The sequence below is a fragment of the Nyctereutes procyonoides genome, unplaced genomic scaffold, assembly GCF_905146905.1.
Source record: "Nyctereutes procyonoides isolate TBG_1078 unplaced genomic scaffold, NYPRO_anot_genome, whole genome shotgun sequence".
Taxonomy (NCBI): Eukaryota; Metazoa; Chordata; class Mammalia; order Carnivora; family Canidae; genus Nyctereutes; species Nyctereutes procyonoides.
Genome location: NW_026575035.1, coordinates 28,120,837 through 28,136,600, shown reverse-complemented (window position 1 = coordinate 28,136,600; position 15,764 = coordinate 28,120,837).

Below are 15,764 nucleotides of genomic sequence, written 5' to 3'. Positions count from 1 at the left end.
CCATATGCTGACTTCTAGTATAAGGAACTAGCAGACAGCAGTGCTAGCAGAGGTATGCCTGCAGCAGGTTGTCTTTTATTCTGAAATATCTTTGATCAGCTTCTGCAAACTCTCCTGAAGGCCTTTAAAGAAATCACATAGAAAGAAGGAATAGATCTCTACTTCCAAACTCTGGTGAAATTAATACCCTGTCCTGTCTGCTTTCCTCCACTTATGAAGTAGTCCATATTTAATTTTGGTTCTCATTCTTATACTTCCATACTTGGTGCAGAACCACATCCATAGATGACCTTGTGCTATATTGAAGATTGTTGAAAACTGCAGATATTTCTTAAAATGACAACTGCACTTTCACCTTGAGAAATATCAGCTTACTTATGGAAAGAAAATGACAGAAGTTTCAAGATGATTTGGTTTCATTAATTTTGCACTGAAGTGCTAAGGAAGATGTTTAAGCCACATCACCCCAAATGAAATATCCTTCTGTGTAAGGAAGAACTTACCATGAAAGGATGAAGTGTTCAACATGATGTCCTGCCCCCAGTTTTGGGTTATCTCTTTATGATTAACTGAAGAGTGAATTCCCCTTAGCTATAAGCTATGATTTTGGAACAGCTTAGTTGGTCTAAACATGATGGCCTTAATTCTGACCTCCAAATATTAGGAATATGATGGTGTTCTCAAAGATGGGTTCTAAGTTCTTCAGTCTGTGGCACACTACAAAGCCACCAAATAAATCTGTGACCATTAAGGAACAGGGAATTTGCCAAGCAGCTGTGGGGCAAGTTCTCTAATTGACTAGAGCCCGTTCCCTGCCAAATCCCTCCTGGAGAGACCGTGGGAATGCCACTACTGGGCACAATACAACAATCCTGTCTCCGCAACATACAACAAACATTTCCCTCATTTCTAAAGATGCTAGTGAATATTTATCAAGTTATGATAAGGAAGAAAAATGAAAGATATTCATGGTAGCCGGTTATCTTTAAACATGTAGGCTAGGGCAAAGCACCTTTGTATAGGGATGACTCAGAGCCAAATTGTCCATATCATTCCCACCACATAAATCAAAGTGACTCTTTTATCTGTCAGAGTAGAGACTTTATACTAGAGGACAATCGCCCATGAGCCTCAGGACAGTCACTGATTTGACAGTGATGTTGAAAACTAAGACGGCTCAGCATGAAATGCCTGGGTAATGACAACAGGATTAGGTATCAGTGTGCGGAGAATGGGTGTGGCCTGTAGGACAGCTGCCAGAACACAGAACACAAAAGAAGACCTTCCCTGGCTCTGCAGTTATTAGCTTTTCTGTGGACACTGGCTGGAAAAATAACTGAGCTAGAATATCTATAGATCTTACTCTCAAATGGAATGGAAACTGAACAGCTGTAGACTGTCCTAGGCAAATTAAATTTACTGAATAGTAAATGGTCCTATGTATTACGTAGTTCTCTTTTGAAAATAAGATTGAGTTGCTTTTTTTTTTCTTTGTACTTGGACTAGAAACGTTGGCTATTTCCACCAGCAGTGAGTCAATGGATTCCAAAATAAATTTTTTTCTAAAAAAGGTAATAATCTGGAAATTTTAGGATGTGTTATGCCCTTCATCATCATCATTATTTCCTCATAACAGCCCTTTAAATTGTATAATTTCAAGATATTTCACCAGATAAGCTTATAGTCAATTCAGGTAGATAAACCTCTCAAATGAAGCATCAGCATGATTGTTAGTACATTTATATGAAGAACAGCTCAATTTTTGATTTGGAAAGGAAAATTTAAAATGATTTATTATAAACCATATTTCTAATAGGCAACTTAATATTTCTTATTCTGTATTAGCCTAGGGATTAAAAAAAGAAAGAGGAGGTAAATAAAAATACTTGAAGAGCATTTCTCCTGCTTTGTCCCACCAACTCTGTAGAAAGACCTCCCTTCTCAGGTTTCACCCAGCTCCTGCCTGGAATCCTCAGGGTACCTTGTCCCTCACCCATCTTGGCAGCCATGTTAATGTCAGTCTCCTTTCCTGGCCCTGAGTCAGGCCTCCCGTAGTCACCAGAACTGCTGAACATGTGATGCCAGTTATCAATGCTGTCACAAAAGTTCCATGAAGTCTCTGGAGGAGAATGTTCCCTCTGGCTTCCCTTTCAAATGCAGATACATCTTCCTCAGACTCAGGTGTCTGTGCCCCAAAGTGCTCCAGCCCTCAGCAGGGAGAGAAACTCTTATCCCAGACTTCTTCTGTTCTCAGCTACACCGATCTTTGAACACAGCACCTGCATGGCCCTAAGTTCTTCTTACACAGTTTCATACTTTTTACTTATGCTTTATCTTAGTCCCCCTTTCTGGAACCTAGGACCAAGAAGGGAGGCCATGGAAGCTTATTCAGAGTACAGTAGAAGTGACAAATATAGGATCAATGCAAACTATAGAGAGCAACATGGAGTGTCTCATGTCAAGCAGGAGCCTGTGTCAAGCAAAGACACAAGCAGTTAAAGGTACTACAGCTAGGAGATATCACCAGGACCAGTGTCAGCTGACAGCCCAGAACTGATTAGAAGCAGAAGCAGAACCAGAGGAGATCCACAGGGGCCCAAGACAGATTAAATCCCTTTCAAAAGGGAGGATTTGGGCAGCAAATTGTCAGACTCCTCAGACATGATCCTTCTACATCTGACCACTTCAAAAAGGCAACTGCCACCAACGGCTTTGCTAGATTGACCAGAGCTGACCTGGACAAGACCGAGGTCTTATCTCAACTGCGTGTCCACAGACTGACTTCACATTTGTTTCATTAACTTCCTAAACCCTTCTGTTATCTGTGTTTTTTTTTTTTTTGTTAGTTTGTTTGTTTGTTTTTCCAGGAGGAATCATAGTCAGGTTTATTGCTCTGGGTTAAACCAGTGGAGACAAGACCAGAGGGGGAGGGGGACACAGGAAATGGGTAGACATTTCCTTCCCTTCTGGAGTCCAAGGACTCTGGGAAACTGACCAATGAATTCCAGATCTGCTGATCACCTACTAACAGGCTACACCTTCAATGAAATCTGAGGTGCCTGCCACCCTTCTGTTATCTTGTTTGTTATGTGGTTTGTCTTATGTATGCTGTGTGAAAAACCAAGTTTGATCATACGGCGAAATGTCATTGAGTTTGGAATCCTGAACCTGCCTTATAAATGTGATCAACTTTGCGTTATGATTGAATAAAGTTGACATTGTGGCAAGACACAACTTGGTTTTTTTTTTTTTCAAGACACAACTTGTGAGTGTGCTTTCACAGCACATTTATGACACCAACTTTTCTCTTTGACACTGAGCCAGTTGTCTTCAGATTTGCAACCTTTGATTCAGTTTTCTCTGGAAGGCTTCTTGGTCTTTTATGGAGATAGACACCTGATAGGTGATCTCTCCCCACCCAATAGACATTCCCTGGTGGTTGAATGCCATGATGAACATAACCTAGGTCCGTCAGTGGAAATCCTGTTACATATAGATTAAAAAACTGAGAGCTATTGCTGGTTGGTGAGCACCCAGAAGAGTAGACCCTCCCCTTGTCACACCAAACCACATCAATAATGCTTCCATGCCCTGCATCACTGGGATTAATGGAGTTTAAAAACTATACACTTGTTTCCCCTTTACTATTTTTCATCACTAGACATTCTGAAAGATAATACAGTTATCCACACAGCCATATGGGCACTGCTTATAGTTTATCTGAACCATTTTCTTTTTTTTCTTTTTTAATTTTATTTATGATAGTCACACACACACACAGAGAGAGAGAGGCAGGCAGAGGGAGAAGCAGGCTCCAAGCACCAGGAGCCCGACGTGGGATTTGATCCCGGGTCTCCAGGATCGCGCCCTGGGCCAAAGGCAGATGCCAAACCACTGCGCCACCCAGGGATCCCTCTGAACCATTTTCATCTGAAAATGAAGAGGTGCAAATAGGGATGAAGGTGGATTGTACACTCAGTTTTATGTAGAAGTAATTAGTTTTCAAGTTGCATAGACTTTCAACTCTTCCTTCCTTCCCTTTTTACTTTTCATTTCTTTTTTTCCCCTTTTCTTGTATATCCTTAGAAGCATATACATATTCATGGAGCTCCTGGGTGGCTCAGGTGGTTAAGGATCTGACTTTGACTCTTGATCTTGGCTCAAGTCATGATCTCGGGGTCACGAGATACAGCACTGTGTTGCATGGGGCTCCTCGCTCAGCAGGCAGTCTGCTTGAGGTTTTCTCCCTCTCTCTCTGCTCCTCCCTCTGCTCACACTCTTTCTTTCTCTAAAATAAATAAATCTTTTTTTTTAAAAGCACATACATATATAATATACAAAACATATTTTTCAATAAACACTTATTGAGTGCCTACATTGAACCAAGATTTGCACTGATTATATTTATGAATCTTACTTAAATCTCACAGCAGCTCTCTAAGACAGGTATAATTTGTCACTTTTCAACTGATACCATGGAGACCTAGAATTCACATACATCGGTAGTTGTTCTAACTCTAAGTCTACTATTTTTTAAGATGATATTAGCAGAACAGCCATTTATCGACCTCCAATTATTTGTAAATCGGACAATTAAAGCCCTTATACAGGTGGATTAATTGTGCTTGGGTAAGGATATCATAAATAATAACATGACATAGCCTAAATGCCCATTAAATCATGCAGTTTCAGAGTTCTGTAATGATTGTAGACCTCAAAGTTCAATAGGATTGGATTTGAATAGTAACTAGTGTTACCAGCTGGCTGACCTCAGGCTAATTATTTAAATTTCATTTACTCACTGGTGAAATGGGAATGTTGATGATTATCTTGCAGCATTGTTCTGAGGACTTGAGATGAATTCTAAAGTGCTAACTATAGTATCCAGCATATAGAGGTAATAAAAAGAAAGATCCTTTATTAGGTGCTTACCATGTGCGAGGTGCTGTGCTAAGCAATTTAACAGGTTTTATTTTATTTAATTCTCTCACAACCTCTTTAACTCAGACCTGATAAATTTGCATTTTGCACGTGGATTGCCCACATAATCACCCATAGGTCCTACAGATAAGAGTCAAATGCAGTTAGCCTGGCTCCAGAATCCTTGCTTTCATCTATTTTGTTCTAGAGCTTCTCCTACTACAAGACCTCCAGCAGAGGAGTTGAATTAATGATAGCTCTTGTTGTTAGCAATCATATGACACCCTTAAATGACATCATTTTTTGTTAAAAAAAGCATTTTTAAAAGAAAGTAAAATCTAACAACTGCAGCTATATTTCAGAAACATTGTTGTTGACCTTGTTGCTATAATTCTAAGGTGACCCTTAGGACCTTTTTGTTTTGTTTTGCTTTGAAGCATCTTAAGAAATGTTGACGCAGAAGCAATTCTAAGACTTCTTTTAAATAAGGTCATACCTCTACTCTTGCTGCTGTTGGTTCTTATATTGGTGTTGTTTGTTATACTGCATAAGAGGGCAGTGGATCTGAGCCAAGGTAAGCTATTGGGACCTTCTGTCACTCTCCAGCCAAAATTTAACAGTACAGTAGATCCTTGTTAAGACATGACTCATCTGCAGATTTAGATACACTGCCAGTCAACCTAAGTCTTCCAAAATTAACAAGGACACCTGGCAGAGTCTCAAATTATATGGTTAGTCTATAATACAGGCATTAGTCTTATTTCTTGGGACTACAGTTATAAAATATGAAGGTGTTATAACTCTGAGTGCATTGCTGGAATTGAGTCTGTTACGCAATGGCTTAAAACATATTGAAGAGCATCTGACTGCGGTAAATGGAGTGTGAGAGGGAAGAGGTACATATAATTTCCCCTTTCCCCTTAACCTTCAAGGATGGCTACCTGGAATCTATACATTCTGTACAAGCATATGTACTGGGCTTTAGAAAGCTTGATTTATATACTAGGATGTGCAAGACCATGTGCTAAACACTGGGGGAACCATTTTGAGCAAAACAGACAGAGCCCTGGGCTCATGGAGCTTATGGTTTAGAGAAGAAAGGGGGACTTATTGCTCCTAAAAATATGAACTAGAGATTAGGGGAATGGTAATTCAACAAAATCATTTAACAAGAAATCAGTTCTTGTTGGAAATCAGGATACTTCTCTGTTGAAGTGATATTTGTGCAGAGTTCAGAAGGTTGAAAAGGTTGAATAGATATTAGCTAACTGTAAAGTGTTGGGGGAAGAACATCCCAGGTACAAGGAATAATAAATGGGTGGGAACCTAACGAGGCCCCTCTGTTAGCCCAGAAGGGACAGAGTAAAGTATTGCAAAATGAGGCTGAGGAGGAGAGGCTGAGTCTAGCAGGCTAGGGTTGGAAGACAGCATCTTTATTCAATGATAAATGGGAAGATCATGGGGGAAATTCTGTGTGTAAACATGTATGTTGACATTTTATTGTAAATATTCATATTTAGAAATAAAACATCTTTCAAGCAGTCTAAATTGATTAAATATAAAAAGTCCTCAATCTTTTTTTTTCTTTTTTTAAATTTTATAAATTAATTTTTATTGAGTTCAATTTACCAACATACAGAATAACACCCAGTGCTCATCCAGTCAAGTGTACCCCTCAGTGCCCGTCACCCATTCACCCCCACCCCCCGCCCTCCTCCCCCTCCACCACCCCTAGTTCATTTCCCAGAGTTAGAAGTCTTTATGTTCTGTCTCCCTTTCTGATATTTCTCACACATTTCTTCTCCCTTCCCTTATATTCCCTTTCACTATTATTCATATTCCCCAAATGAATGAGAACATACACTGTTTGTCCTTCTCCGGTTACTGTGGCCAAGTTCAAAAAGGGTGTTGCCTGAGTTCTCCTCTGGGATTTTGATGGAATCTTGTCTCACATTTAGATCTTTCATCTATTTTGAGTTTATCTTTGTGTATGGTGCAAGAGAGTGGTCCAGTTTCATTCTTCTGCATGTGGATGTCCAATTTTCCCAGCACCATTTATTGAAGAGACTGTCTTTCTTCCAGTGGATCGTCTTTCCTCCTTTATCGTATATTAGTTGACCATAAAGTTCAGGGTCCACTTCTGGGTTCTCTGTTCTGTTCCATTGATCTATGTGTCTGTTTTTGTGCCAGTACCACACTGTCTTGATGAACACAGCTTTGTAGTACAACCTGAAATCTGGCATTGTGATGCCCCCAGATATGGTTTTCTTTTTATAAAATTCCCCTGGCTGTTTGGGGTCTTTTCTGATTCCACACAAATCTTAAAATAATTTGTTCTAAGTCTCTGAAGAAAGTCCATGGTATTTTGATAGGGATTGCATTATACGTGTAAATTGCCCTGGGTAACATTGACATTTTCACAATATTAATTCTGCCAATCCATGAGCATGGAATATTTTTCCATCTCTTTGTGTCTCCCTCAATTTCTTTCAGAAGTGTTCTATAGTTTTTAGGGTATATTTTGAGAACCATTTGAATGGTAAATGGTTCTCCAACCTTTTATTTTCAGGTTGTAGGTGTCCTTCTGTCTAAAATGAGTCTCTTGTAGACAGCAAATAGATGGGTCCTGCTTTTTTATCCAGTCTGAAACCCTGCGCCTTTTGATGGGGTCATTAAGCCCGTTCACGTTCAGAGTTACTATTGACAGATATGAGTTTAGTGTCATCATGATATCTATTTAGTCCTTGTTTTTGTGGATTGTTCCACTGAACTTCTTCTTAAAGGGGAATTTTAAGAGTCCCCCTTAAAATTTCTTGCAGAGCTGGTTTGGAGGTCACATATTCTTTCAGTTCCTGCCTGTCTTGGAAGCTCTTTATCTCTCCTTCCATTTTGAATGAGAGCCTTGCTGGATAAAGTATTCTTGGTTGCATGTTCTTCTCATTTAGGACCCTGAATATATCCTGCCAGCCCTTTCTGGCCTGCCAGGTCTCTGTGGAGAGGTCTGCTGTTACCCTAATATTCCTCCCCATGAAAGTCAGGGACTTCTTGTCTCTTGCTGCTTTAAGGATCTTCTCTTTATCTTTGGAATTTGCAAGCTTCACTATTAGATGTCGAGGTGTTGAACGGTTTTTATTGATTTTAGGGGGGGATCTCTCTATTTCCTGGATCTGAATGCCTGTTTCCCTTCCCAGATTGGGAAAGTTTTCAGCTAGGATTTGTTCAAATACATATTCTGGCCCTCTGGCCCTTTCGGCGCCCTCGGGAACCCCAATTAAACGTAGGTTTTTCTTCCTTAGGTTGTCATTTATTTCCCTTAATCTGTCTTCATGGTCCTTTAATTGTTTGTCTCTTTTTTCCTCAGTTTCCCTCTTTGCCATTAACTTGTCTTCTATGTCACTCACTCGTTCTTCCACCTCGTTAACCCTCGTCGTTAGGACTTCTAGTTTGGATTGCATCTCATTCAATTGATTTTTAATTTCTGCCTGATTGGATCTAAATTCTGCAGTCATGAAGTCTCGTGAGTCCTTAATGCTTTTTTCTAGAGCCACCAGTAGCTGTAGAATAGTGCTTCTGAATTGGCTTTCTGACATTGAAGTGTAATCCAGATTTTGTAACTCTGTGGGAGAGAGGGCTGTTTCTGATTCTTTCTTTTGAGGTGAGGTTTTCCTTCTAGTCATTTTGCTCAGTGCAGAGTGGCCAAAAACAAGTTGTATTGGAACACGGGGATATCTTCTGAATCTGTACTTTAAGTTCCTTGACTTGCCTGGAACTGGTCCGTCCAGCTGGTCTTCTGGGGGAGGGGCCTGCTGTGCTGATTCTCAGGTGTTAGCACTTGGGGGAGCTGCTCTGCCCCTGCTCGCTGCAGGGCTCAGGGGGGTTGTTGACCCCGTGAGGCCCCAGGAGGAACAACCGCAGTGGCTGGGCCAGCTCTGCAGCCCTGGAGTCAGCCTCCGCAGTCACCACTGGGCTCTCCGTCCGCAGGGCCTGGAGGCTCCGGGGCGGGGCGCTGATCTGCTCAGCTCGGGGCAGGAGCGTCCTCGCTGTCCTGGGCCCTCCCGGCCTCTGCCTGTCCCGGGGGAGGCCGGATCCTGGGCTGTGTCCCGGCGCCCTGTGCTCCGGGGCCTGCGCTGTTGGATTCGCGCTCCCGCCCCGCAGCCCCCTCCGCGGAGCCGCCGCCCGAGCCCCTCCGAGCTGCTCCGGCCCCGCCGTGCGCGCTGCAGCCCTTAGGGAGCTCGGCGCACTCCCCCGGGGCGCAGGTGTCTGTTAGTGTCCCCGGGAGCCCGAGGGCATCCCCGCCCTCCTGGGTCCTGCTCCAACTCCCTGCGAGCCCCTTTCCTCCCGGGAACGTTGGTGAAGTTCCTGCTTCTCCGGGACGGGGCTCTCCTGTCCTGGGGACACTCGCCCCGGCCTCAGCCCGGCTCCTCGCGGGGCCCCTCCCCCTCGGAGGCCTTTTGTTCCTTTATTTCTTTTTCCCCGTCTTCCTACCTTGATAGAAGCGTGAACTCTTCTCACTGTAGCATTCCAGCTGGTCTCTCTTTAAATCTCAGGCCGAATTCGTAGATTTTCAGGATGATTTGAAGGTTATCTAGGTAATTTGGTGGGGACAGGTGACTTGGGGACCCTGCTCTTCCGCCATCTTGCCCCTCCTCCGACCTGTTGGCCATTTGTATGTCTTCTTTGTAATAAAGTTTATTCAGATCCTCTGCCTATTTTTCAATTAGTTTTTTTTGTGTTTTGTTATTGAGTTATATAAGTTCTTTATATATTTTGGATATTAACCCCATTTCAAGCATATGATTTGCAAATATTTTCTCCCATTTCATGTCTTGACTTTTCATCTTATTGATGGTTTCCTTTGTCATATGAAGCTTTTCAGTTTGATGTACTTTCATTTGTTTACTTTTGTTTTTATTGCTTTTGCTTTTTTAAAAGATATTATTTATTTCTTCATGAGAGACACACACACAGAGAGAGAGAGGCAGATACATAGGCAGAGGGAGAAGCAGGCTCCCCATAGGAAGCCCCAGGTTGGCCTCTAACCCAGGACCCTGGGATCATGTCCTGAGCCTCCGCTCAACTGTTGAGCCACCCAGGTGTCCCTTGCTTTTGCTTTTGAAGTCAGATTCAAAAAATTATCTCCCAGACTGATGTCTTGGGTTTATTTATATTCTGTTCCATTGATGTGTTTTTATACCAATAATCCACTGTTTTGATTACTATGGTTTTATAGTTTGAAATCATGGAGTGTGATGCCTCTAGTTTTGTTCTTTCTCAAAACTGCCGTGGCTATTTGTCGTGTTTCATGGTTCCATATAAATTTTATGAATTTTGTTCTATTTCTATGGAAATTCCCATTGGAATTTTGATAGGAATTGCATTGAATCTGTAGATTGCTTTGGGTGGTATGGATATTTTCATAATATTAATTCTTCTAATTCACAGAATAGAATATCTTTTCATTTATTTATGTCTTCTTCAATTTCTTTCATCAACATCTTATAGTTTTCAGTGTACAGGTCTTATAATTCTTTGATTAAATTTATTTCTACATGTTTTATTCTTTTTGATGCAATTCACTTAGCTTTTTATTTTGAATGGCATTTATGCTGTGCATGGAATTCTATGTTGACGGTGGTTTTATCTCTCAATTACTTAAATTTGTGTTTTTTTTTTTTTACCATTTAGAGAAAAATAACCATCTACCATGTGTTATTTTTATTTTTAATTATCAAACTAAACCTAATCTTAACTAGAACAACAGATACATTATTGAGATAATTACCCATGACAAATTTAATTAGATGAAAAGAAAAGAAATGAGAAGGCTGGTAGAAGGGAAAATTCAGAGGACTCAATACATTGAAATCATTTAAGATTTAAGAACAGATCTAAAGAATCAAATAAGCAAACAAGTTGAAAGGATGAAGGTTTGTAATCAGAGAGTGGAATGCTAAAGTTAGTGAATTTGGAAATGGGGTAGTTTTGTGTAAAGGGGCCACTTTGTGGGAGAGGTGCATGAACATACCTTGAAGAAATGAGAGGCTGGTGCGAGGTTCCATATGCAGCAATAAATAATGACTACAAGAATGGAAAACAATTTGAAGATTTCAAAAATTTGGTTCTCTTGCTGTTTATTATTTTGTACAAAGAATTATAGTATAATCTGCCAGGCAGACATTTTGATAGATTTTAGTTTTATACCATTACTTATTTTTCTTTCTTTGGTTAAGTCAGTTGCTTCATTAATTGAATATTTTGAAAAAAAAAAAACTAGTCTATACATCATAAAGTACGCCATGGAATGTGTGTAAACTAACTATTGCTGACAGAGCTACATTTCCATTTTATTTGAAAAATATTTTTAGAGGGAGATACCTAGAACTGTCACTGTAGGTACTATCTATCTTTTCATAGATGTAAGTAGTTTCTTTTTTAACAGTTTTATTGAAGTATATTTCACATTTTACAAATTAATTACCTTAAAATGTAAAATTCAATTATTTTTTAGAAACTTTACTGAGTGCTACAACCATCACCATAAATCAGTTTTAGAGCAATTACATTCCTCCCAATAAGATCTCTCATGCTAATGTACAGGTACTATCTGTACTTCTGTCCCCAAGAAATCACTAATCTATTTTCTGTCTCTGTAAATCTTCATTTATGGACATTTCATATAAAGGGTATCATAGTATATGTTGTCTCTTGTATCTGCTTTCTGTCACCTTACCTAAATTATTTTGAAGTTCATCAACCTTATAGCATGTATCAGTACTTTATTCTTTTTATTGCCAAATAACACCTCATTGTAGTAATATAACACTATTTATTTAGCCATTTATTAATATTCTAAAGGAGACAGCTTAGATTGTTTTGAGATCATTCTTCATTTCTAATATAAACATTTAAAGCAGATTAGAAAAACTAAGTCCTGCTTAAGCCATATTCCATTAATATTAATATGTTATATTTTGTTTTCATTCGAGTAAAAATTTCTTATCTATCTGGTAATTTCTTCTTTCACCCATGTGTGGTTTGTGTTGCTTAGAAAGCTACTGTTTAATTTCCAAATATTTATCCTTTCCCAAAATTACTTTCTGTTATTGATTTCTAATTTAATTCTATTGTAGTCAAAGAATACACTTTATATAATTTCAGTCCTTTTACTTTTATTAGTACTTGGTTTATGACCTAGTCAAATGGTCAATGCTGGGAATAATCCATGTGTACTTGAAAACATCATATATCCTACTACTGGCTGGAGTGTACTAAGGTGTTTGTTAATTCAAGCTGGTTGATAATATTCTTCTACATCTTTGCCAGTTGCTATTTTTGCTTTCTGGAAGTCATAGTGCCCTGTTTCTTTGTGTGTTTTAAAATATTTTGGTGAAAATTGGACATTTAGATAACATAATGTTGTAACTCTGGAAATTAGATTCTATACACCCTCCAAATACATATACATACAGGATTTGTGGTTATTGCTGTTTTGTTATTATTTTTCCTTATTGACTTTCTTGGATTAAGTATGTGAAGTCTGTATCCTGTATCTTAAGTGATCACTGAAGTCTCCACGCAGTTAACATAGATTTTTGTTAATGATTGGTCAGTGTGCCTTGGACCAGTGAGTCTTCTACTCCTTTCCAATGTGGTGTGTTTGTGTGTGTGTGTGTGTGTGTGTGTGTGTGTGTGTGTGTGTGTGGAGGGGGGTGGGGAGGCAGGGAGAGAGAGAGAGAGATCTGACATTCAAGTATTTTTGACAATTTCTCTATAACTTTCAAGTTTGCTTACACCAAGCTTCAAGGTCATCTAGAGGTGAGTAGGGTTTCTCAGGACTTTCCTGCATATGCACATGGCCTTCTATACCCCAGGAATGTGTTTTCACTTTTAAAAGCTCTCTTTTTATAAATCTTTCCCCAAATCATTCTTGAAAATTTTTGGCTGTGTGCTTGTTTGAAGGAAATGGTATCACAGCCTTAGGCAGCTGCCACTGTTAAACAAAGTTAAAAAATTGAGGCTGATTATTTTCAAAAATCACCCCAGGGACAAAGATTTTCAGAAAGGCAAAGGTCTGAGTCAGATCAAATAAAACACTATGTGAATGTAGCTTTTCTAAGGAGCTTCAATGGGTCAAATAGTGGCAATACCCTAGGGATAGGGATTTTCAAGGAGTACCAAGCCTGGTCTCTCCTATCCTGTGCAACCAGGATGCCTACTATCAAGGCTGCTAAGGAGCAGGAAACGGGGCATGGGAGGAGAACAATTAAAATCCTATAAGCCTCCTTGTCCTTACTGAGGTTTGGTAGTTTTTCCTGAATAAATGCTCTTCAGATAATTGTATCCCTTTGGTTAATTTCCAGAGTTCTGTAAAAAATGATTTTGTTAATTTACTTAGCGTTTTTGTTGCTTTTATGTGATAGTATATGCATTAAGGTTTTGATTCCTCCATGCTAGAAGTCCTGCCCACGTGTAGTTTTTAAATACAATATCAATTTATTTTCTTGCCAGTGTATTTAATATAAGTAAGCTTCTGCTAAGGATTATTACATTTAGGATTCACATATGTTTAAAAATAAAAGTCATAGCTTTAAAGCCAAAAAGACTGGAAATATGATTAATCTTAACCTTGGAGATAACTTCTTTTAATATTGAGCAAATACAGTTTGCAACATCTTCAGGGAAGACTAAGAAGAATGAAAATAAAATGACTATTAAGTGAAAAAAAAAGGAGCAATTATAAGGCAAACAATGCAAATGCAAATTGGCTGTCAAGAAAATAAATCATTAAAAATTCGTTGATGGAAAATAAAAAAGAACCCTCTCAAAATAGTATATGATAGTTCTTGAAGTACATTAAATGAAACAATGGAAAGGAAACAAGATGGAAAATTGAGGTAGAATTATTTCAAGTTAAAAAGAATATGATCATGAAATACAACGTGAATATGCATCTGAGACCAGGAGGGTAAACAATTGCTCACCAAACATTTGAAATCCCAAAATTTTTAAAAGAATTTGAAATCTGTAAACAATGCAATTATTTTGGATGTCTGTAAGGTCAGATATATTGAGGACTTCCAAACATAGCCTGAAATTGAGAGGCAGGGATTTAGGTACCTCTTCTCTGTATCACCAGATATATCCCACCAGTGTGGAGGGAAGTGAGTGTCAGGTAGGGAAATAAGCTTATGAGTGATAATATCACCCACTTCAGAGTTCTATGGTCAAGGACCCTAGTTGTACACTCTTGTCCTTCTTTTTGTATCCTCACTGTGTCCTTAGTGGACACCCAAGCTTCCACCCTGGTGTATGACTGAAGCAGTGTGCAGTCTCAGGCCTGCTCCACTGGAAAAATTTCTCAACCCAACCCTGACAGCTTCACGGGTGATCATGGAAGTCTTTTGGGAACCAGAGTTAGGAAGAGTTTATACAAGAACTGTGTGCCTCATCAAGCTGAAATGATATCTCAGAAGGATGGACAGTAACTCTAACTAAATGTGAGGAAGTCAGAAAAACAAACCTCTAGAACAACAGCATGGCAACTCCTCACAGCAGGAGTTCATCTTAGTTCATGTGCAACTGGGGCCTTGGCCCACAGTCGCAGGAATGCCACTGTTGATTAGAACACTACTGCTGAAATGTGCTTTTTATACCTATCAGTAGGAACATGAAAGAGCCAATATGAAGAACAAAGAACACACAGGGAATCATTCACTCTGGCTCATTTACTCCAAACTTGGGAAAGGAAGTGATGCCTTATTCACAACTCTGTAATTCCCACAAGACACAGCATTATGTGAACTTCCAAATACTGTGCCATATTCTAGTTAATATATTTTATAGCTGCATAGGGACAGTTTACAAGTAATTTATTATTAACAACTTATTTATAATAATTTCTTATAACAACTTATTGTTTTATCATCTGAAAACCAATTATATTCTACAATAACTAGTGTTTTGTCTGCATTAATGTGTGTGACAATACATTTCATTTTCATATTTTGATTCCTGGCAGGTCATTTTCACATGTGGTCAAGAAGTTTAAGTAACTTTCCAAAGTAGAAAGATTGAAATTTTCTTGCTAGTTATTAAAATGACAATTCTTTGGTGTAAGCATCAATAATACTATTACCCAAAAGGGTCTCATAGGGCTGTTGTGGAGTTACTTGGCAAGTAAGCATGTGAAATAAACTGAGAGGGTTTTTGTCTCTAAGCGTGTTGACTGCAAATGCTGAGATTTTTACTCTCTCTCTCTCTCTCTCTCTGTTTTTGTTTTTGTACAGCTTTTGAGCTTCTTTTTAAAAAATACATTCAGGAATGAGCACTTTGAGAATATGCTTATTTTTCTTCCAGTAAACTCAGACATGTAGCACAACAATCAATAATTAAACAATTATATTTCTTTTTTTAAAAGATTTTATTTATTTATTCATGAGAGAGAGAGAGAGAGAGAGAGAGAGGCAGAGAACCGGCAGAGGGAGAAGCAGGCTCCATGCAGGGAGCCCAACATGGGACTCGATCCCAGGTCTCCAAGATCAGGCCCTGAGCTGAAGGTGGCACTAAACCGTTGAGCCACCCAGGCTGCCTGCAATTATATTTCTGAGTTGAATATTATTAGAAATCATTTCACAAAGATAATGCTACTGCTCTACACGAGTGCTCCTTGAGCATAAAAATTCATAAATTTATTTTAAGGCTTGTTTCAACAGAATTTATGGCTTTTATGAAAGCACCCCACCTGATACTCTAAATCTTTGATCAGAGCTCCATAAGGTCATTCTGACCAATCACTCTCCATTCCCTACCCAAGACTTCTCTACTCTTCTCCACAACTGAGAAAG